This window comes from Lissotriton helveticus, chromosome 11, assembly GCF_964261635.1.
Source record: "Lissotriton helveticus chromosome 11, aLisHel1.1, whole genome shotgun sequence".
In the NCBI taxonomy this organism is placed as follows: domain Eukaryota; kingdom Metazoa; phylum Chordata; class Amphibia; order Caudata; family Salamandridae; genus Lissotriton; species Lissotriton helveticus.
The window spans coordinates 734,969,810-734,994,579 of NC_136072.1; the positions used below are offsets into that span (position 1 = coordinate 734,969,810).

Genomic DNA, 24,770 nt, shown 5'->3' on the forward strand with positions numbered 1-24,770 from the left:
CTTGACATGGGCGCTCAGGTGAGCAGAACTGTCTCTACCTGCTGGGGCCTGATCCACACCCTGCGAAGGATCAGGAAATATCTTTCCCTGCAGGCAAGAAAGCAAATTGCTGTTGCATTGATTGGCTCTCGTTTGGATTACTGCAATGCGCTGTATGCTGGGCTAAACCGGAGCCACTTACAGCGCTTGCATGTGGTCCAAAACGCTATAGCCAGATTTGTTCTGGACATTCCCAGGCGCTCCTCAGCCACTGCGGCCAGGAAATCGCTGCATTGGTTACCGGTGGAATCTCGAATCCGGTTCAAAGTGCTATGTATGACCTACAGAGCCATCGCAAAAAATAGCGACACAGGTCTCGGCTCTATCATTTCCCACTATACCCCTGGTAGGAGCCTGCGTTCCTCCGGGAAATTGCTCCTTAAAGCCCCGCGTGTACGAAGAGCCAAATGGGGTGGCAGGGCTTTTTCGACGCTAGCCCCCAAATGGTGGAATGACCTTCCGCTTGATTTGAGATCTCTTCCATCTCTACAGAATTTCCGCAATGTTTTAAAAACTCACCTCTTTCGAGAAGCCTATGTGTAAGGACATCTGTTTCAATTTGATCGTATTGTTAGGCGCCTTGATACCTGCGGGTTATTGTTTATGCGCATTATAAATTTTTATCAATCAATCAATCAGTGCTGACTATACTTCAAATAACGTAAATTTTAGTGATAATGCTGGATTCCTTAGATATTCTTTGAATTCATTTTTACTGTAATGTTTTTGAGGGCAAATCAACTAAGTTTATCGGTCACTTTGAAGAGGAAATGGCAAATGTACAACAGGGGCATAGGAAGGAAGTCCTCATTAGGTCGGCTGGAGTTTTTAACTTATACTTATGTAAGGAGGGTATCACAGTCCTGTGTGGGCTGAGAGACCCGGAACGGACAGAAGTATCACATTTTAAGGATGCACCAAATAGGGATGCAGCTAATAGAGTTTTATTTGCAAGGGATTTGAGCTTTGCTGAGGAATTTAGATGCTCAAATCTAGTTCGTCCCCCAATATTTAGTAACAAAGAGAAGGGAAGTAACAATGATCATGTTATCAACTTGTGTGATCTATCCCCACTGGTGCAAGGTTTTGATGCAGTGCCTACTGTTCGAAGTCTATCTTTAAAAACACGAGACTTGCCTTGCTGAAAATTGATAAACTCTTGGACAATAGCATAAGACGCTCTGACTGGGAGTCGCTATGGTGCAACCCCTCTATACTCTACAAAGGAAAGCCACTACACAATGAACAATAGATCAGTAAGGGTATATTCTTCCCACATCAACTACTTAGAGACTCTTACCCTCTCTCCTTTAATGGACTCCAAGCCAAATATAACCTTGATCCAGTGGAGTTTTACTATTTCTTGAACATTATGACAGCGATCACCAAAGCAAAATTATCTACAAAGTCTCCCTCTCACCCAAACGTTCTTGCTTATCTCAACAAATTAGGCCACCAGGTCTCCAGACACTACAAACTTCTACGGCCACAGCACTCCAATCTTAATAAAGATCTAATTCAGTTCTGGGAATCTCACTCCTCACTTCCGATTTCAGATTTGGATTGGTCCAAAACCTAGGAGTTGACAGCGAGACACAAAATAAGCCCTACACTCTCCCAGACGAAGTTTTGGCTTCTCCATGAAGCTTTCTGGACACAGGCACATCTCTTCTTACATAATATTAAAGACAATGCCACTTGTTGGAACTGTAACGAGAAAGATGGGGACCTAGAACACCTCCTACTCCATTGTGTATGGGTTACTTCTTTCTGGGACAACATCTTCGTCTTCCTTACCAAGTTTTCTCGTTCTCCCCTGCCAGAGAGCTATCCAACCTGGTTTTCGGCTTCCTAAGAGCCGACTTTTTAACAGATAACGATAAGGCCCTAGTTGACCTTCTCATCACTGCCAAAGATGGTTTTGAATAATTGGAAAGACACTCGTAAAGTCTCCTTCAAATGTTGGATAAATTGGGCAACCAATCTGAGAGGTGCTGACAACATCTCACTCCAAAACACCCCATGGCGCCCTTCTCATAGACAATTGTGGGTCTCGCTTGACAATTACTTTAGTGCACAGAAACCTCCTTGAACTCACCACACTCCCTCATCCTCAGGCCCATGCAATCTCACATTCCAGCTTCTGGGCCTGTCTTGTACATACGCACTTGCTCCCTGTACGCTAATCCAGCTAACCCGGTTACTTCCGGCTCTGGTCTACCTGTGGGGCACTCGTCTTGTGATGATGCTTCATATATGATGTTTATGTTCGAGGTTACACTGATTATCACCTTCGTCTTTTTTGTATACCTTTATACTTATAACTTATTTTAACCTGTTCCCCCTTGATTGGCATCACCCATGCAGATTTTGTGCTCTGTTATGTTCTGTAATGGCTCCTCATTCTGTTGTTATCCATCAATGTTGCTTATATCCTTATTGTATGTTTCTTTTTTGTTCTCTGGAAACAATCAATAAAAAGTTTTCAACACAAAAAATAAATCAGCCCATTACATTTATGGGTAACAATTTGGTTGACCCCTGAAGCTTACGGGGGAGATCATTCTAGACTGCCTTCGCTTGGATAACGCTGGGGCTATCATACTGAAATATGTAAAATCCATTTTTTGTATTTTGGGAATCGAGGGGGATTATTTAAAACCAGACAGTATTTCTAGTGGCACCAAAATACTGGTGAAAGAGCTGTTTTATAAATGGAAATAAACAGGTCATCAGAGAGTTTTTTATCAATCGCAGACAGTTCTAAACTACCTCCCAATTAAACCCTCATGGGGGTAGGCGTTTTGTCTGTCACTTCCTGGACAGGGTACTGGTTTTCTCATCTCCCTCACTGTCCCTGCAACCTAGCACTTTGCACTTTATGCTGTTTTGCAGTGTGTGCTCTTCTCATAGGAAGCACTTCCTTGTTTCAGTTCTCCATGCAGCAAATTGTAGACAACATAGGCAGCTTTTAACATATTGCAAAAACTGGATTCCTCACAAACTTTCTTTTTGCGATGATTAATTTCATTAAATGTGCCTCAGCTACAAGAAAAAGATTTGGGCAAGCACAAGATACATAATTTTGGGAAGCAGCGTTTACATTGCATGCGATACAACGCATGTGATTACAAAGCGGCCGTTACCATGACCGCGTTGTTACAATGCTAACCATTAGAATGCAAGTCATTTCTACGACTTGCTGTAGGGGCGCTCTAAACCAAGGAATAGTATAATCTATTTTAAATATGTTCAATGTATTTTATGCTCCGTGCTTTTATGACTGAAAGTTCAGTCGAGTAAAGTTTTTGATGATGATGATTAGGTGTTTTGTAGCCTGGATGCATCGCATGTGCTGCATGTGCATAAAAGAGTATGCTTCAAGGTAGCTATGGTGTGATTTTCTTTCAATATCATGCTCTCTTAGCAAGTACGTATAAAAAGTATTTTCCAAGGAGACAACTCTAATTTGTTCATACTTAATGTTTCAAATTCCCTGGTCACCAAGGTGCGGCAATATGGAATGTGTTGCATCTCTAATAAATTAGCTGAAAGTATATTTATTGTAGAAGTTATCTTATCTGGCTTGTTAGCCTTTACTGTTTGTAGAAGGTTAGCTATGACATCAAGAAACCCTACAGGTAAAGTGTACATCTATGATCTAGAAATATCCATAGAGAATAGAATAGAATAGAATAGAATAGAATGTAATAGAATAGAATAGAATAGAACAGAAGATATTTGAAATAGAAATATTTTTTATAACTCCTAGACCCAAATGTTTTTAACTTTGCCTTTATGTGAAATATTGTGTTGTGTTCATTTATTCAGGATGAAGGAAGTCAGAGAAAGATTGTGGCATGTTCTTGCTATGTGATTTAAAGCTAGGCTGCTTCCACTTTGCCACCATATCCCCACCAAAAGTTCCAAATTTACAGGCCATTCATGATGTGTCTATGATCAGGCAAATCAGCTAATCTTCTAGAGCATGCTTCTAGTGCTTCATAAAACCCCTAAACCAAAATTTCTCCAGCCCTATCCTCTAGCACTGTGGCTTGTGTAGTAAAAAGCTGGACAGTAAAGGCATAGTCATTCTATTAACCACTACCAAGGCAGCCTTGATATAGAAATCTTTGACGCCAAATGTTTGCAAGTCCCACATTCAATGTTGCAGTTTGTCATCTTAACACAATTTGTAGCAATTTTCTTCACCTGTGGCCAGACATGATCAGCTTAGGTGGCCTGACTGCTATCAGGAAAGAGTTTTAGGATCAAAACCGCTCATATGATTGTTTGTGCACAGGTAAATCCAGAAAACATTTTACAGGGTGAACTATGACTAGAGGCGACAGAGATTTTAAAACTTGGGGAAGGAAACATTTCTTCGTCCTTCTTTTTGTAGAGCTACATTTTGAGCTACCACATTTCTCTAGTATCATGAACCCAACGCATTGCAATGTAATTCAGTTTTATAGGAGAATAAGAAAATCCACATAACTCCTAGTTCAACACTATCCACTGTAGAGAAGAAAACACCCCAGTAGCAAGTTGAGGATCAGCATTCTGCTCAAGAAAATGAAGTTTCTCGTGAGAATTCCAAGATGGCCGCCGTCATTTTAAAGAAGAGACGTGAGCTGTCTAGTCTGTTTAAAACAATTTAGAATGAAGCGTGCGCTTGTACAGAGCACGGCGCACTTCAACTGAACCTCCGAGGAGAGCAGTGGTCTGACTGGGTGCTCCTTTGAGAAGAGAAATAGTGTCTCGTCAGCGCACCGGTTAAAGCAGTTCATAGATCAGAAGAAAAGTCTGAATTCAGCACAAGTGTTCCAGAGAGTATTTTGAGAGGGAGACTAGTGTTCAGAGTTACCCTGGTGACAGCTGCTCATGAGTAGTATCTTCGGACACAGAAATAATCTACAATAACAGAATTGGATTTCCAAACCGCTTTTGTGTCAAAATAAATGATGAAGAGAGTTCTGTAAAAGCTGGTCAGTGAATATCAGAAAAAATAATTGGAGAATTCAAGCAGTGCATGTACATTCCTATTTATCAAGAAAGAAACACAGAGAGAAAAGTATAGAGATACAATAAGTAGTGGACATTGCTAGATATAAGGAGACAAGAAACCAAATGTACCAATCATTATTTAAAGGATTCTGATAAGATTGGAACATAAAGATTCACAAAGAGAACTACCTAGCAAAAACTCTAAAAGACTGAGACATAAATCTGAAGTGCAAAATTCAAATAAATAAAATATTGTGTCAATCTAAATCTCACAAGAGCACCACTTAACAGCAGAGACTGGGTTTAAACTGAGGTAGTTTCAGTATGTACCAACAATTATTTATAAGAGAACTTCAATGAGAGAATACATTCCTCAATAGCTTGCAGGTAAATAGAATTGCTGGCATTTAAATAGAAGTCATAGAGAATAAAATGTAATAAGTGGTGTAAGGAATAAACCTTGTATGTCCCTAATAATTGTCCCTACCTGTCTTATAGACAAAACATATTGAGGAGTATCTCTTTAATCCCATTCCCCTTATCCCCTCACTGAAATTGGAGATAGATATACATAAATTGTCTGTCTCTGATAGTAGTGCCTGGAATAGAGGACATCTCTTCTGCTCCTGTGGAATATATCGCTGGATCCTGACACCTAGCCAAACTAGAACTTCAGCATAATAAAGATAATGGTTGTTTATGCTCACAGAAAAAGGGTTTCCACAGTGGTGTTCATTAAAACAAATGGTTAATGGTCTAAATATCGATTCCAAAATATCGAGTAACCTAAATATCGAGTCCAAAATATAGAATGGACAAAATATCGACTGGACAGAATATAGACATCCAAAATATTGTTTTGAAGGTAAGTACTTTACTATCGAATTTAAAAATATAGACAGTCAAAATATCGAAGTACATAATATAGTTGATTAAAAATATCGATTTTTTAATAATATCCAATTTTTTAAAGTGTTTTATATGTTAGTTTATGTGTGAAAAGTGTATACTTATTTGTAATTTATTGTAAGTAATTTATTTTATGTTATTTAATTTTTGCGTAATTTAATTCTGTAGCGGGTTGTGGGTTTATAGGGGAATAGGTTGGGAAGTAATTTAATTATAATTAATTAAATATGTTAATTAATTATTTGGTATTTATTTTGACTTAATTGTCAATTAATTTTTAATTGGTAATTAATTAATTTGTAATTGATAATTAATGTTTATTAATTGATTAATTGATAATTATGTGAATTATATTATTTTATTTTTAGTAGCGGGTTGTGGGTTTATAGGGGAATAGGGTGGGAAGTAATTTAATTATAATTAATTAAATATGTTAATAATTAATTGGTATTTATTTTGAATTAATTGACAATTAATTTTTAATTGGTAATTAATTAATTGGTAATTGATAATTAATTTTTATTAATGGATTAATGGATAATTATGTGAATAATATTTTATTTTTAGTAGCGGGTTGTGGGTTTATAGGGGAATAGGGTGAGAAGTAATTTAATATAATTAATTAAACATGTTAATTAATTGGTATTTATATAAAAAAATTGTTAATTAATTTTTAATTGCTAATGACTTAATTCTTATTTGGTAATTAAAATGTATTAATTGATTAATTTATAATTATGTCATTTATATTAATTTATTTTCAATAGAGTGGGGATATTAAAATTTACCCCTATGCTATCCAACGCTTTCCCTACTGTTGCACTCTTTGTAGTGGGAATAGTCATTTTTACCCCTACGCTATCCAACGCTTTTCCTACTGTTGCACTCACTGGAGTGGGAATAGTAATTTTTACCCTTACGCTATCCAACGCTTTCCCTACTGTTGCACTCACTGGAGTGGGAATAGTAATTTTTACCCCTATGCTATCCAACGCTTTCCCTACTGTTGCACTCTCTGGAGTGGGAAAAGTAATTTTTACCCCTACGCTATCCAACGCTTTCCCTACTGTTGCACTCTCTGGAGTGGGAATAGTAATTTTTACCCCTACGCTATCCAACGCTTTCCCTACTGTTGCACTCTCTGGAGTGGGAATAGTCATTTTTACCCCTATGCTATCCAACGCTTTCCCAACTGTTGCACGTACTGGAGTGGGAATAGTAATTTTTACCCCTACGATATCCAACGCCTTCCCTACTGTTGCACTCTCTGGAGTGGGAATAGTAATTTTTACCCCTACGCTATCCAACGCTTTCCCTACTGTTGCACTCGCTGGAGTGGGAATAGTAATTTTTACCCCTACGCTATCCAACGCTTTCCCTACTGTTGCACTCGCTGGAGTGGGAATAGTAATTTTTACCCCTACGCTATCCAACGCTTTCCCTACTGTTGCACTCTCTGGAGTTGGAATAGTCATTTTTACCCCTACGCTATCCAACGCTTTCCCTACTGTTGCACTCGCTGGAGTGGGAATACTAATTTTTACCCCATACGCTATCCAACGCTTTCCCTACTGTTGCACTCTCTGGAGTGGGAATAGTAATTTTTACCCCTACGCTATCCAACGCTTTCCCTACTGTTGCACTCTCTGGAGTGGGAATAGTAATTTTTACCCCTACGCTATCCAACGCCTTCCCTACTGTTGCACTCTCTGGAGTGGGAATAGTAAATTTTACCCCTACGCTATCCAACGTTTTCCCTACTGTTACACTCACTGGAGTGGGAATAGTAATTTTTACCCCTACGCTATCCAACGCTTTCCCTAATGTTGCACTCTCTGGAGTTGGAATAGTAATTTTTGCCCCTACGCTATCCAACGCTTTCCCTACTGTTGCACTTCCAGGAGTGTGAATAGTAATTTTTACCCCTACGCTATCCTACGGTAATAATATTGTGTATTTTGTATTAATATTATGCGTACATATATATATATATATGTTTTAACAGATATGATTGTATTTTTTTTATAGGTTAAATTAATTATTTAATAATTCTAAGGTAATTTAAGTATTTTTAAGTATATTTTAGCTATTTATTTGTAATAATTTTTTTATTTAACATTATTTTTAACAAATTCGATATTTTTACAATGTATATATATATAAACGATATTTTGGACTCGATATTTTGGTACTTACCTGTTTGTAGATAGGAATTCGATATTTTGTCCGTCGATATTTTGGCGTCGATATTTTGGGTGGTCTATATTGTGTCAGTCGATATTTAGTCAGTGATCCAAACAAATATATATCCCTTTTGCCTCTTCTAAATGTTGTAAATAACAAGTAGTGTTATTACCCAGTTCACTAATACCAGATGGCTGGCAGTGTGAGTTTGCTTTGCCCCACCCCCCCACCCCTGTATTTGTCGGCAACCAGAAGTCAGCTTACTGAGCTATTCTATCGACTGTGCACCCACATAAAGGCATCGATTCCGATCCGGTAAAATATTCCGCCGTACGATTCGCATTCGTATCCGAATCCGTACGAATGGGAACTTTACGTCCGACCTGCGAATTCCGATCCATTCCCGTCGAATTCCATACGAATATCATCGAACCGTCCGAATCACAGTCGATGATCCGTACGAATATGCATCGGGAATCCTACCTTACGAATCGTAACCAGCCCATACAAACACACAAGTACGATCCTGTACGAGAAGCCTGACAGCGATTTGTATGGAACAAAGTTATCGCACTTCAATAATGAATCGTACGGCAATATTCGGCTCGCATAAAGCAGCGTCAACACATACCACACGTGTACCCCTCGCTCAAGCACAAGTACGACACGCACACCCCCCCAACAAGCCTACGCGAACACCCCCACCCGCCAACGGCCCGTGCCAGTCAATCGCACGCACAAGTACGACACGCACACCCCCCCAACAAGCCCACGCGAACACCCCCACCCGCCAACGGCCCGTACCAGTCAATCGCACGCACAAGTACGACACGCACCCCCCCAACAAGCCCACGTGAACACCCCCACCCGCCAACGGCCCGTACCAGTAAATCGCACGCACAAGTACGACACGCACACCCCCCTACACGAACACCCCCACCCGCCAACGGCCCGTACCAGCCAATCGCACACACAAGTACGGCACGCACCCCCCCCAACAAGCCCACGCGAACACCCCCACCCGCCAACGGCCTGTACCAGTCAATCGCACGCACAAGTACGACACGCACACCCCCCTACGCGAACACCCCAACCCGCCAACGGCACGTACCAGTCAATCGCACGCACAAGTTTTTTTAAATTGAAAAACATGCCATATGACTTGAATTCTTAGTATGATCTTGTCTATTGGTGTATCCTCTAGTCAATTTTAATTTAATTTGATATGTTATGTACTTTATTGTCATGACCATTTAAACACAAGGCAAAAAAATGCTTATGCATGTCAAAATCTTTTGCAGCCCTGACGAAATTCCCAAGGCACTAAAGGGAATGAAACGCGTTGGCTGTGCCTGTGTATTTTAAAAAGAGAAAATAAAGAACCCATTAAAGAAAGAACAAAAGACTGACAAAATCTATGAACTCTTTGTATTATTGACTTCACTGAGTGCACCTCTCAATTCTCTTGTAAAACTATTTCTGACGGACATCCTTGGAGGTGGATGGTGAGAGTGGTTGCACCATTAGAAATTTGGAAACAGAAGAAGTTGATGTGCTAAACCTTGGTCTGCTGCTGTGTGCTTTGGTTTTTTGTATAATCGCACGCACAAGTACGACACGCACACCCCCCCAACAAGCCCACGCGAACACCCCCACCCGCCAACGGCCCGTACCACTCAATCGCACAAACAAGTACGACACGCACACCCCCCCAACAAGCCCACGCGAACACCCCCACCCACCAACGGCCCGTACAAGTCAATCGCACGCACAAGTACGACACGCACACCCCCCAACAAGCCCACGCGAACACCCCCACCCGCCAACGGCCCGTACCAGTCAATCGCACGCACAAGTACGACACGCACACCCCCCCAACAAGCCCACGCGAACACCCCCACCCGCCAACGGCCCGTACCAGTCAATCGCACGCACAGGTACGACACGCACACCCCCCAACAAGCCCACGCGAACACCCCCACCCGCCAACGGCCCCTACCACTCAATCGCATGCACAAGTACGACACGCACACCCCCCCAACAAGCCCACGCAAACACCCCCACCCGCCAACGGCCCGTACCAGTCAATCGCAGCACAAGTACGACACGCACACACCCCAACAAGCCCACGCGAAAACCCCCACCCGCCAACGGCCCGTACCAGTCAATTGCATGCGCAAGTATGACACGCACACCCCCCCAACAAGCCCACGCAAACACCCCCACCCGCCAACGGCCCGTACCAGTCAATCGCACGCACAAGAACGACACCCACACCCCCCTATGCGAACACCCCCACCCGCCAAAGGCCCGTACCAGTCAATCGCACGCACAAGTACGACACGCACACCCCCCAACAAGCCCACGCGAACACCCCCACCCGCCAATGGCCCGTACCAGTCAATTGCACGCACAAGTACGACACGCACACCCCCCAACAAGCCCACGTGAACACCCCCACCCGCCAACGGCCCGTACCAGTCAATCGTACGCACAAGTACGACACGCACGCCCCCAACAAGCCCACGCGAACACCCCCACCCGCCAATGGCCCGTACCAGTCAATCGCAAGCACAAGTACGACACGCACACCCCCTCAACAAACCCACGCAAACACCCCCACCCGCCAACGACCCGTACCAGTCAATCGCACGCACAAGTACAACACGCACACCCCCCCATCAAGCCCACGCGAACACCCCCACCCGCCAACGGCCCGTACCAGTCAATCGCACGCATAGGGTACAACACGCACACCCCCCCAACAAGCCCACGCCAACACCCCCACCCACCAACGGCCCGTACCAGTCAATCGCATGCACAAGTACGACACGCACACCCCCCCAACAAGCCCACGTGAACACCTCCACCCGCCAACGGCCCGTACCAGTCAATCGCATGCACAAGTACGACACGCACACCCCTTTACGCGAACACCCCCACCCGCCAACGGCCCGTACCAGTCAATCGCACGCACAAGTACGACACGCACACCCCCCCAACAAGCCCACGCGAACACCCCCACCCACCAACGGCCCCTACCACTCAATCGCACGCACAAGTACGACACGCACATCCCCCCAACAAGCCCACGTGAACACCCCCACCCGCCAACGGCCCGTACCAGTCAATCACACGCACAAGTACGACACACACACCCCCCCAACAAGCCCACGCGAACACCCCCACCCACCAACGGCCCGTACCAGTCAATCGCACGCACAAGTACGACACGCACACATAACGCCAACACCCAAACCAGCACAAGGACTTTGCAAACAAGTCGCACAACAACACTGAACATGTCTCCTGTGTACACACCATAGAGAACCAATGTCCTGGTCACAGCCAAACAGAGGTCAACACTAACACCCACCCCATATAACACACACACAACCAATTCAAATTAAGCCACACCCACTATTTGACCAAAAAAAGGGTCCACACATACAACCCATAATCCTTTGCAACATACCCATTCTTGCGAAGAAACAGAGAGCACACCAACAATTACAGCCACATACCTTCACACATACACCCTATCACATCTACACCCACACCACCCCCTTCACAATCACAACCACACACCCTCATCCATACACACCATCACCCCCTCAATCACATACACCCCACACCATGACCACACCCAAGAATCCAAAGTTCACTAACCCGGAGAATGAGATACTTACAGATGAAGTCATCAGAGTCGAGCCACAGCTGTTTGGCGCATTGGTCACACAGACCAGCCTGGCCGAAAAAACACGCCTGTGGGAGAGGATCGTAGACCGGGTCAATGCTGTTGCACCCATCAGGCGCACCAGGGGGGAATGCCAGTCCAGGTGGTATGAGCTGCGGAGGATGGTCAAGAAGAAAATGGACCAGGACTACGCCTCTGCACACCACACTGGAGGTGGTGGTCCCCGCAGACCTCCTGTATACCATCCCTGGGAGGAGAGAGTCATGGCCCTGCTGCCACCGGTGGGAGTACATGGAATAGAAGGAGCCGTTGAGTCTGGTGAGTGTACAAAAAATACATGTCACATGGGTGGACTTACAACAGTGCCCAGCAGCATGGGGTGGGTGGCCATGAGTCCTAGCAGGACACAACTAAAAGTGGTTTGTTGCAAGTGGGAGCCACAAAGGGTGGAAGGTGGAGGGTAGGAGGCTGCTCTCATCCCATATGTCCCAGGGCCTCACCCAAGCACCATGCCCAATGTACAGGGATAGGGAAATATCACACAAGATAGTAGACCACAGCTCCTAAACAATTTCATGTTACGGACACACCTTCCAGAGATGCAATATTTTGTGACACAGTAAGCCAGTGTAGCAAGCGAGCAAGCACAAACAACCTGTCTCCATCCCTGTCTCCTTCTTCCTCTGTGGCCCTCTTCCTCTGTGGCCCTCTCCCTCTGTCGCCCTCTCCCACTGTCGCCCTCTCCCTCTGTCACCCTCTCCCACTCTCGCACTCTCCCTCTGTCGCCCTCTCCCACTGTTGCCCTCTCCCACTGTCGCCCTCTCCCACTTTCGCACTCTCCCACTGTCGCACTCTCCCTCTGTGGCCCTCTCCCTCTGTCGCCCTCTCCCACTGTCGCCCTCTCCCACTGTTGCCCTCTCCCACTGTCGCCCTCTCCCACTGTCGCACTCTCCCACTGTCACACTCTCCCTCTGTGGCCCTCTCCCTCTGTGGCCCTCTCCCTCTGTGGCCCTCTCCCACAGTCGCCCTCTCCCACTGTCGCCCTCTCCCACTGTCGCCCTCTCCCACTGTCGCCCTCTCCCTCTGTCGCCCTCTCCCTCTGTCGCCCTCTCCCACTGTCGCCCTCTCTCTCTGTCGCCCTCTCCCACAGTCGCCCTCTCCCACTGTCGACCTCTCCCACTGTTGCCCTCTCCCACTGTCGCACTCTCCCACTGTCGCCCTCTCCCTCTGTTGCACTCTCCCACTGTCGCACTCTCCCACTGTCGCCCTCTCCCTCTGTCGCCCTCTCCCACTGTCGCCCTCTCCCACTGTCGCCCTCTCCCACTGTCGCACTCTCCCTCTCTCGCCCTCTCCCTCTCTCGCCCTCTCCCTCTCTCGCCCTCTCCCTCTCTCGCCCTCTCCCTCTCTCGCCCTCTCCCTCTCTCGCCCTCTCCCACTGTCGCCCTCTCCCACAGTCGCCCTCTCCCACAGTCGCCCTCTCCCACTGTCGCCCTCTCCCACTGTCGCCCTCTCCCACTGTCGCCCTCTCCCACTGTCGCCCTCTCCCACTGTCGCACTCTCCCTCTGTCGCCCTTTCCCTCTGTCGCCCTTTCCCTCTGTCGCCCTCTCCCTCTGTCGCCCTCTCCCTCTGTCGCCCTCTCCCACTGTCGCCCTCTCCCTCTGTCACCCTCTCCCACAGTCGCCCTCTCCCACTGTCGCCCTCTCCCACTGTCGCCCTCTCCCACAGTCGCCCTTTCGCACTGTCGCACTCTCCCACTGTGGCTCTCTCTCCCTCTGTCTGCCTGCCTCCCTCTGTATCCATCCCTCAGTGTTCCTCCCTCTGTCACCTCAACGCAGCTCCCTGGGCACACACACAGTTGCACACAAGCACTGCACAGGCCTTACAAACACCATAGAGCAGAATGTTTAGGTATGTCTCCTAAGTACCAGCAGTCATCTACTAAGTGCCTGCAACACACCCACCATTTGCAGTCAACACTGTACTGTGTCAGGACACACATCTCGGAAAGCTCTGTAGTACACAATGGGCACAGGTGTAGGCAGCACAAGTCCCTCCTGTGATCACTGCAAACACAAACACCAGGACAAGGTCACACATCCTGTGCATGAACACAAAACCACGAATATGCCAGCATGCTACATCAGGGGGCAGCCAAATCATGAACGATGGACGCTTGCAATTCACACGCAAACTACCAGCATGGCCTAGCATACACCCCCCTTACAGAAACGCATCCCCTGGGGATAGGCATTGGAGTGCAACACTGTCCCAATTGTCATGTACCACAACAAAACACTCACTCATATGAATACGCATACAACTCATACATGCACATTGCAGATGCTCCAGTATATTGTGCCTCTCAAACAATGCACGTGCCCCATCTCATTAACGTTGTGGATGCACTTAAGTATCAACATGGACATGGGTATTGACAAGGTGATGCGTCTCTGAGAAGTGCCAAGTTCAAAAGCCATGATCGATAACTGTGTGTGTACAGGTCCAGGGGTGTTGGCATTGTTTGGCCATCACGGAACAGCAAAAGCCATCCAGAGTAGTAGATGACATGCAAATTAATGATGCTCTGTGTCTTACATCAACATGCTGCATCTGAACTCTGTGCATGCTTGACGCAGACATAAGGATTTACACCGTATCCTGGATGTTGCGTGAACCTGAGCAATGCTTTACACGTGTTGTGCCGGCAAGACAAGACACAGCAATGGCTGTGTCAGTCATTGTCAAGAGAATGGAAGAATGAAAATACCCCAGAGTACATGTCGATTTACTACCACTACATACACAACTGAACAATGTCAACAATGTAAAGCTTGTGGAAGTGTGATGCTCATAATGGATAACTAAACAAGATGTCACTTGATAGTGCCTTAACAGTGTCTGTCTCTCCCACACACAGGGGAACGTGCGGAGCCCCCCCCCAACCAGGGGGGAGAAGGATCCCAGTCCCAGGCTCAGCAGGACCCAGACCCCACCGACAGCGCCGCTCCTCAACGCACTGTGGATGACCCCAACCAACCTGGCTCCTCTGGATCCCAAACCCCTGCAGCAACTGTACCAGCTACATCTCAGCCAACCACCGGACCCATTCCCACCACATCCCAGCAGACAGGTCACAGCCCTGCCCATGATCCACAAGAGAGCCAGTCTGAAAATGAGGGACACCCTTTGTCGGGCGCCCCTGATGTTGCTGACGACCTCCACTCTGGCAGCACTCGGGGGCCCGTCGATCGGATGTGCCCACAAGCGCAGCCGTGTTCATGTGGGTCAGGGTGGTGGGAGTGGCGGAAGGCGGAGGCGAGATTCTGGCCAGTCAGCTGCAGCACCCGTTATGCCTGAACTCGCTAACATCCTGGAGGCATACCGGCGGGACACCAGGGAGGTACGCCAGCTTGTGGAGGCCCTCAACCAGGTGAAAGAACAGCAGGCAGAGCAAATAGCCAGGCAAGACCTACATTATGGACGGGTGGAGGCAAGTCTGGCTCAGCTCTTGATGGTGCATCGGGAAATGAGCCAATCGCTACGTCAGATAGCTGCCAACATGCAGCAACCTCCCTGTGTCACAAGGCCAGCAACATCACGGCAAAGTGTGACACCAGCCACAGGGAGGGAGGAGGAGGAGGAGGAACTCTCTGACGTAGCATCCCATGCATCGTCCAGGCCTGCACCTGAGGGTCCCCCAAGGAAGGTGGGTCGTCCACGGCTAAGACGTTGAGGGGCAGTGGGCCATGCACATCTCCCAGGACCTGGCATATTGCCCCTGGGTGCAACAGCATCCCCTATGAGACTCTCCCACATGGACTTGCTGGTCACTGTCTGCCCAATGATGCCAAGCACTGTGGCCAGGACTCTGTTGACTGAAACTGTAAGGCATCTCATCTCCATCAGTGAACTTTGGATTCCACCCCTTTCTGTACAGCACCTATTCACGTTTCCTGCATAAGATCACCCAATAAATATACTAAACCTCATACGCATTTGGTGAGTTATCTTTGAACCACAGCATAAATTGGTATGTGTGTGCAAATGTATAAAATGCAAGGGTATCCAACAAACAGCAGCCAACCACACACTTGGATCAGAATCTGAGTGCGGACACACATCGGTCAGAAATTCCTAACAACTAGATACATGAATGGAAAGACACACCTGTGTGGGATAGTAAATGCTGGAGGGGGGTTTGGATCCCAAAACTGCTATCACAGGCAGGCCCAGGAGAGTCACTTTGAGGTGTACAGATCAGTGTGACAAAACTAGTTGTCCACATAGGGAGTACCTACAACTGTGTCCTCAGGTATGTGAACTATCATCTGCATGATGCAGTACTGTGGATGTGATGAATGGCACACAGGACAAGGGTGGCAGGACAGACTGTGGGCAATGGGCTGTAGCACTCTACACAAGCACACCTGAATAGGTGACCTACCCCTATGTAGCTACAAGTACTATACTACTGTAATGGGAGCAACGCATACAGAACAACTACCCACATCTGACAAATACCTACACCAGAACGGGGAAATCACACCACACCCAAGAGACGTGGTCATGGTGTGTGTCCCCTGTGGCTACTTGACTGACTGTGACAGCTATGTTTATGCTGCTGTGGCGTTGACAAGGTAACACTGTACAATATTGTGCCTATGGAAGGTGTGTGTGTGCTGTACACGGCACATGACCTGGTGGTACATAGACCCAATGTCATGTGAATCTGCCATAGTCGTGCCAGTATGTGTTGCACACACAGGCATAGCAGCTGCAATGGCTGAGTTTGAAGCATTGTGATAGCAGGAGGGTGAATGTCTGGTGTTGTCTGTGTGTAGGGTGGCAGGAGCATGCTCTATAAATGGATGCAAGGAGGGTCATCCTGTAGGTCTCTGTGTTCCTGGATAGTGTGCGCTGCATGGTGGCTGTGTATGCAGCAGCAGCAATGAGTGAAGACATGACGGCAGGAGGGGTGTGACAACTTGCAAAACAAGCACATACCACAAGGGCATTGGCAAGCCACAAAGTGACATGTGTATGTGAAGGCAGGAGTGTCTGCCTCACTCAGGGTCACTGCAAATAAAATGGCACAGTAATCACCAAAGATCACAGTCACTGGATCAGGGCCCTTACGGACAAGTGGGGCACAAGACACACAGCGTCAGCAGGTGTAGACTACAGCTAGTGTGTTCAAAGCTAAACAGCAGCTACAAAGCCATCTACCTCACACACAACATAGTATTCTAGCCTTCCCCAACACCATGCGTGTGGTCACTTTACAGGTAAACACATAACAAGCATAAGCTAACTTCATGCCAAATAGGATACATGCACATTAGAAGGACATGTGCGTTGACATCAAGGCGGCACAATATTCTGTAGAAGTCAGACGTCATGCACAACATGATTATTTACATTGTGAGCCCATAGAGCATTATCAAACATACATGTGCATTGGCAAGAACTCCAAATAACACTATTAATGATGTCACCTGTAATACAGCAGTACTATTGGCTACAAGCCTGTCAAGGACTGGCCGTACCTTTCTTCATCAGAGTGGTGTGATGCTCAAAGGGTTCCACCTCCAAATAGCCCCTTGGTCTGAGTACAAACGACAGACACAAAAGGGTGATCAGGCGAGGGAAGGAGAGGATGGGAACTTCTGGGAGGGAGACCTGAAACAGAGGCAAATAACCATTAGGAGTACATTCTCATGTCACCGACACTTCAAAAACCTCATTTGCTACACCGTACCAGTCACACCTGTGAAGTGTACTGACTGGAGACAATTTTAGATGAGTAATCATGCTATCACACGAGATCCGATGCTATGACACGGACACATAAAACCTAGGACAGTCTGTCATCCATTAGAGTCATGTGTAACACTCACAAGTGAGCTACCATGCAATGAGATCTATGTTGTTAAAACTCATTCACTGGCTCAGATGAGGTGGACCTTACAAACAAATGGAAACATATGGCAATGCTACTTATGCTAACTGTAATGTCTGTATGTGATTATGGGTACCCATAAGGGCCATGTAGGCAAACTTGACTTCACCCACAACAGCTCTAAGTATCACATATGATGATGAAGCTAATGACCTACATGCAATGAAGGCACTCTGTAGCTAGTCTTTTGATCTGTCAAGTTTGCATTACTATGCTAAACATGATATGCAGGTAGAAGAAATATAAAGTGCAAGTGATGTTGATCCAAGCCACATAATGAGACCCTAGCATTGCACAGTAATGCTGCACGGGACTAGAGATTCATGTGAATGACCGCACTCCACTGGTGCAACACAATAAATCACATATGCATCATCCCAACATTTTCATTTCTCATGCTAAACATTCATGGCATCATGTGAATCAAAACAGAACTGCTACTCACTGTGAAGGCTGGCGTTGCAGTATTTTCAACCTGCACTGAGGTAACGACATGATAGTGACATGATATACTGAAACAAGGGGCAATGCATCCATGTAAACAGAATCACAGGACAGTTATCATGTGGAACATAGACTGGGCCACACCTACACCACATGGTTTGATGGTAATCAAACTGGACTGGCCCACAAGCTGGAGGTGAGGATCCAGTCACATTCTAATGCACACAGTGAGGCTGCAATCCCCCACAGAGTCCGTGGTTTTGACCTCTGACACAATGTCAAGCCATGGTATATGCAATGTTCCAGTGTCAATGTCTACACACATTGATGCATTCACCAGAGTCTCAAACTACAACAGATGACAGTCAGATGGGGTGACTCTCCTGTCATGGGAGTGGGCATACATGTAATAAGTAACATAATGTTGTTGCATGTATGCATGGTCTCACTACATGGACATGAACATGTACCACACATTTCAGAACATACCAACGCTAAACAGCCTCATATGAGTCCTTACCCAAATTGACTTCTCCACATGTCCATGCATGCTCCGTTGATTTGGCTGACGTTGCAATCATTATGAGCAATAGCAGGATGACCACGATGACCCCAACGGACAACAGGCAGGGCGAGCTGGGGATGAGAGGCACACAAGGGGTCAAGTTCCGTATAATGTAATTCTGACATTGTCCTGTTGAATAGCCTGATGTTGTAGTACACCTGTACATTCCAAGTACACACATAGCACGTATGTGTGTTGCATTACATCTGCACCTGTGTGACACTGCACAACAAACATCCAAGTGACCTTGCATACAGTCTGTTGCATACACAGCATGCTACCCATGCAACTCTATAGTACATGTTTCACATTACAGCTGCAATGACTCACCATTATGAAAAGAAGTTGCGGATGAGGTGACTCCGGATATCATCTTCACCCTCCTCGTCGCTGGCATCCTGGGCAAGGCCTTCATCCTCAACGGGCGGATGTTCCAGCTCATCAGGATCAAGGTAGAGTGGCACGGCCTTCTCCACTGCCATGTTGTGTTGCATGCAGAACACGGTGAAGATGTCACACACCTTGCGTGGGCTGTATTGGAGGGCTCCGCCTGTCTTGTCCAGGCACCTGAACCGGCTCTTCAGGAGTCCAAATGTTCGCTCGATCACCCGCCTGGTCTTCCCATGAGCATTGTTGTACCGCTGGTCTGCAGCTGTCCTGGAGTTCTGTAGTGGAGTCATTAACCACGACATGTTTGGATATCCAGCGTCTCCTGCAAATTGACATCATGGAAATGAGTGTGTAATATGATGCCGATCATGAAGTTGTGACATACTGACATACATAGCTGACAGGGTATACTCACCAACAAGACATGCCCGGTGGTTGTGCAGCTGCAGCATCATCTGTGGTACCCTGCTAAGCCTCATGATGAAAGCATCGTGGCATGATCCTGGAAAACGTGCACAAACATGTGAGATAATCATGTTGGCAAGACACACCACCAGGGCATTTATCGAGTGGTAGTGTTTCCTGTTGCAATACGCTTGCTCCTGAGCCAGTGGTGGCACCAGAGTAACATGTGTACCATCAATTGCACCAATTACATGTGGCATGCGGCCCAGGGCATAGAATTCCCCCTTGACATCTGTCAACTCTTCTGGAGTAGGGAATGTAATGAATTCATCTATGTGCAGCAACATAGCTGCCAATACATCGCCCAATACCCGGCTAAACATTGTCTGAGACACCCTTCCCACATCAGCTATGATAAATTGGAACGTACCTGTGGCAAAAAAATGGAGGGCTGCCATCACCTTTACCTTGGGTGTCAGCGCAGTTGGATACCTGTGGCGTGGTTGAAGGTGAGCCTCCAGCCTGTCCGTCAGGTCCTTGATCATCTGTCTGTTGAAGCGAAACCGACGGATGCAATTGCTCTCCCTCATGGCTTCCAAGTCAGGCAACGGCCTTTCCAGAGGGGGTGCCCTGCAATACACAATTTATAGAAAATGTGTTCAACTGTCTGACTAAGACAATAACAATGTACATGGCACAAGCAACACTGCTTCAAATAATCTAGACAATTTGGAGTGTGGCGTGGGATACACACTGATGTAACATGTGCCAGCTCCCAGCCACTCCTCCGTGAAAAGTAAAAGACCTGTGGTGTGTGGAATGGATATGACATGAATACAAATGATCTGATGGAAAGGTCTTAGTGAGCATGACAATGTATCATGTCAGTGACCCACGTCATGTGAATGTCAGTAGGAGGTTGTCTGCACATCCAGACAGCTGACAGCAATACACACACACCACATGTGCCATCATTTGCGCAGTTCTGCCTTAGTCTTGTTGCGGTGTGTACTTTCCCCAACTATTACATGACCATCATCATACAACATAAATGTTTGATTTGTGACAAATGGTCTGTGATGCCATCACACATATGAGCGGGTCATTAACACACATGGCATGGTGTGCGTACATTAGAAACCCGGTCATCACGCCAAGGACACAACATAGATGCTCCTACAGCAGATGTACTGAACTGTATGGACTAGTTACTTACCTTTTGTAACAAAATATCAGTAAGGAATAGTAGTTAGTAGCATATTCCCGACTTTGAATACATAACAAGCTTTTGACAAATTTGCCTCCCTGGATGCCATCAATCTGCCCAGTGAGTCGGGGCTATCCAGGCCACACCGGAAAAAAGACAGTGTCGCTGATTGGCATCCTACAAGGGCGTGGCCAAGTATTGCCCGTACCTAAAATGCACACTCTGCCAGCAGTTACACAACCATGTCCCACAGAGAGTGTGGGTAGCGGACAAAGAGGCATGTGATGTTGGAAGACCTCACTCCCAGACTCAGGGAGGATGAGGACATGTTTCCGTAGTGCTCATACCTCTTGGATACCCTCTACAGTGGAGCTAACGGGAATGTGGTCTGTGATTTGGAGGCCTGGATGCCCATGCTCTCTGGGGTGGGGTGGGAGGACGGGGAACATGGTCAGTCCGGGGAGGGGTGTGGGCGTCTGACAACGTGCCTATCTACAGCCAAACATGCTGCGTGCCTGTACATGCTGGCCAATATAGATACAGTACATTCCTCAAGATAGGCCTGCAGAGGCTCAGCGGAGCGTGAGTGGAGTTGAAGTACCTCAGTGAGGAGGTTGGTCCTCACGGTGGCAACGGGGAGATGAAGGGGCAAGGCTCCGGCTGGCCACGTAAACACAACACTGTACGTTGCCCGCTCATCCAAAAACACGTTTGGAGTAGAGACATCGCCAGTGTCTGGCTAGGTGTCCAGACCACTCGCATCCCCCAGTCCACCTGTCTTGTCGTCTTGGGACTGACACTCACGTGCCAGTGGGTCTTCATGACCCTCCCAATACTCATTAACACCCATTGTAATGAGCTGTGCCCGGCTCATTGAAGTTTAACTCCCCATGCAGCATTAATAGCGGTGTTCTGCCGCACAGTTTCCATGCTGGAGCCGTACAGTGTGTGGTATCGGGGACAGCACCACCCAAGAACGGCGCCAAGGCTGACACCTGGGGGACAGTTGCCAGTGAGGTTGTGAGGTGAACCAGCGAGGACCAAGATGACCATTCAGATCCTGTCTGTCCCAGCGGTTCCGGGACGCATGCGCCGCCTGCGTCAGGGGCAAAGCGAGTGATGGCGTCAGGGGCAATTCACCAGATGCGCTCGTGCCCCCAGACGGGTCCGCTGGGCCAGAAGCCGCCGCGTAGGCCGTTGGTGGGGTGAGGGACATCATGGACATGAGGAAGTGCACTTACTCCTCCTGCGTCACATGCAGGGCAGGGCCTGGAGGTCGTGGTGCAGGCTACGACGGCTGCAAATCTGACGGAGCCACGTGGGCGGTGTCACCCGAATCCCATGCAGCATTGCACATGCATTGTGGTGATTTGGAAGTGCGATGACATATCTTTGACTTATTTGGGTTACCTGACAACTCAGCCCTGGAGGACTGATGTCAGATTCAGGGGCTCTGATGTCTCAACACCCACGCCCAGGCACTCGTCCTACGTCCAGACCATGAGCTATAGTGGTGCAGGGCCAACTGCTGGAGTCTGAGCGGCTTGTGGGTCCAATCACACCTGGATTCATATGTCTGGTCCCGCAATCGGAGCAGCTCTTGTTGTTGTGCTTGACGTGAAAACAGAGGAGACACCGACGGTGAGGGTCAGTCACCAACATGAGTCGTTTGCATTCCTCACAGGCTTTGAAACGGACATCCATATTGGCACTGTCCGTAGTCAGACAATCCAAGTGAAATGGTCAGAAGTGAACGTACTATGATTTTGGGGCAAAAATGAGTAAGCTTACACTTATACGGGACCAGCGCTTGTGTTGTGAAAAAAGAGTACCTGACGTGTGCACACAGAGGTGACGTCTGAGTACTCAGACAACTTCATCACGGCACACACAACGCCAACTACACATGCTGAGCCGCAGGACATGCCTACCGACACACAAGTGTACTGCTGAGCGGAAATTGCCATTTCCAGGATGACACGTGGGGATATTCAAAGGTGAGTAATATGATACTGACCTGTTAATTTCATATGCAAACAGCATGCACAATGTCGCACATGGCACACACATGACGTGGTCACACAGGGTCACGCTGTGCGGCTATTACACCTCTGTGACAGTGGGCATGTTGCTGTCATCATGTGCCAGTTCCCTGTACTGAATGGTGTGCCATTCCAGTGTTGATGTGCATCACAATATGTTGCAGACGTTACTCCGGTGTGAAGTATTGAATGCATGTGATGCACATGTGCAATTTGGTTGATGACATGTCTCGCCAGCTCTTCACACATCAACTGAGGCACAAGGTCACAGTCCCTGTGCTTCTTCTATGTCTGCCACACCTGGGGCATGCTGATGTATGGATGCCATGCTGATGTATGCATCCACATCCTCGACATGAGTGTAGACTACATCCCTGCTATGTGATTTCCTGGAGTCACTCTCCCAATGGTGACATGAAGGAGGACAGGGACGCAGCCTATACAATCGTTCACTTGAGCATGTCTGAGGCATTCTACCCCAATGGTACGTGCGTGTGTACGCCTCATTTCCCTATTGCATTTCAGCCATACGCAAGCCAAGCATACCCCAATGGTACGTGCGTGTGTACACCTCGTTTCCCTATTGCATTTCAGCCATACGTGAGCCAAGCGTACCCCAATGGTACGTGCGTGTGTATGCCTCGTTTCCCTATTGAATTTCAGCCATACGCGAGCCAAGCGTACCCCAATGGTACATGCGTGTGTACGCCTCGTTTCCCTATTGCATTTCAGCCATACACGAGCCAAGCGTACCCCAATGGTACGTGCGTGTGTATGCCTTGTTTCCCTATTGCATTTCAGCCATACGCGAGCCAAGCGTACCCCAATGGTACGTGCGTGTGTACGCCTCATTTCCCTATTGCATTTCAGCCATACGCAAGCCAAGCGTACCCCAATGGTACGTGCGTGTGTACGCCTCGTTTCCCTATTGCATTTCAGCCATACGCGAGCCAAGCGTACCCCAATGGTACGTGCATGTGTAGGCCTCGTTTCCCTATAGCATTTCAGCCATACGCGAGCAAAGCGTACCCCAATGGTACGTGCGTGTGTACAACTCGTTTCCCTATTGCATTTCAGCCATACGCGAGCCAAGCGTACCCCAATGGTACGTGCGTGTGTACGCCTCGTTTCCCTATTGCATTTCAGCCATACGCGAGCCAAGCGTACCCCAATGGTACGTGCATGTGTAGGCCTCGTTTCCCTATAGCATTTCAGCCATACGCGAGCAAAGCGTACCCCAATGGTACGTGCGTGTGTACGCCTCGTTTCCCTATTGCATTTCAGCCATACGCGAGCCAAGCGTACCCCAATGGTACGTGCATGTGTAGGCCTCGTTTCCCTATAGCATTTCAGCCATACGCAAGCAAAGCATACCCCAATGGTACGTGCATGTGTACGCCTCATTTCCCTATAGCATTTCAGCCATACGCGAGCAAAGCGTACCCCAATGGTACGTGCGTGTGTACGTCTTGTTTCCCTATTGCATTTCAGCCATACGTGAGCAAAGCGTACCCCAATAGTACGTGCGTGTGTACGCCTCGTTTCCCTATAGCATTTCAACCATACGCGAGCCAAGCGTACCCCAATGGTACGTGCGTGTGTACGCCTCGTTTCCCTATTGCATTTCAGCCATACGCACGCCAAGCGTACCTCAATGGTACGTGCGTGTGTACGCCTCGTTACACCATTGAATGGGTTGCATAAGCAACGGCAATGTCACCGTACTTGTGTGGGTATTTGAATAAATACATAGGCAACATCTAGGGGAACAGTGTACTGATCAAAATGCAACCAAGTTGTCATGGATACAGAGTTTTTTGAGCCTCCTACAGGTGTTCTAGTAAATTCAGTTGGGCAAAAGTATACAATGTTGCAAATGTTGTTGTTCAGCTCAGGCTCAGTTTTCAAACCATGCATATGT

At 47.3% G+C, this 24,770-nt stretch overlaps 1 long non-coding RNA gene across 1 annotated transcript in view; it reads right to left on the reverse strand.

The window, feature by feature from the left end:
* Positions 1 to 17,511, reverse strand: part of LOC144791129 (uncharacterized) — a 44,762-nt gene extending 27,251 nt beyond the window's left edge. The window contains exon 1 of the long non-coding RNA XR_013602303.1: positions 17,384 to 17,511. This is a non-coding gene — a long non-coding RNA (uncharacterized LOC144791129). The remainder of the gene's footprint in view (positions 1 to 17,383) is intronic.
* Positions 17,512 to 24,770: the final 7,259 nt, after the last annotated feature.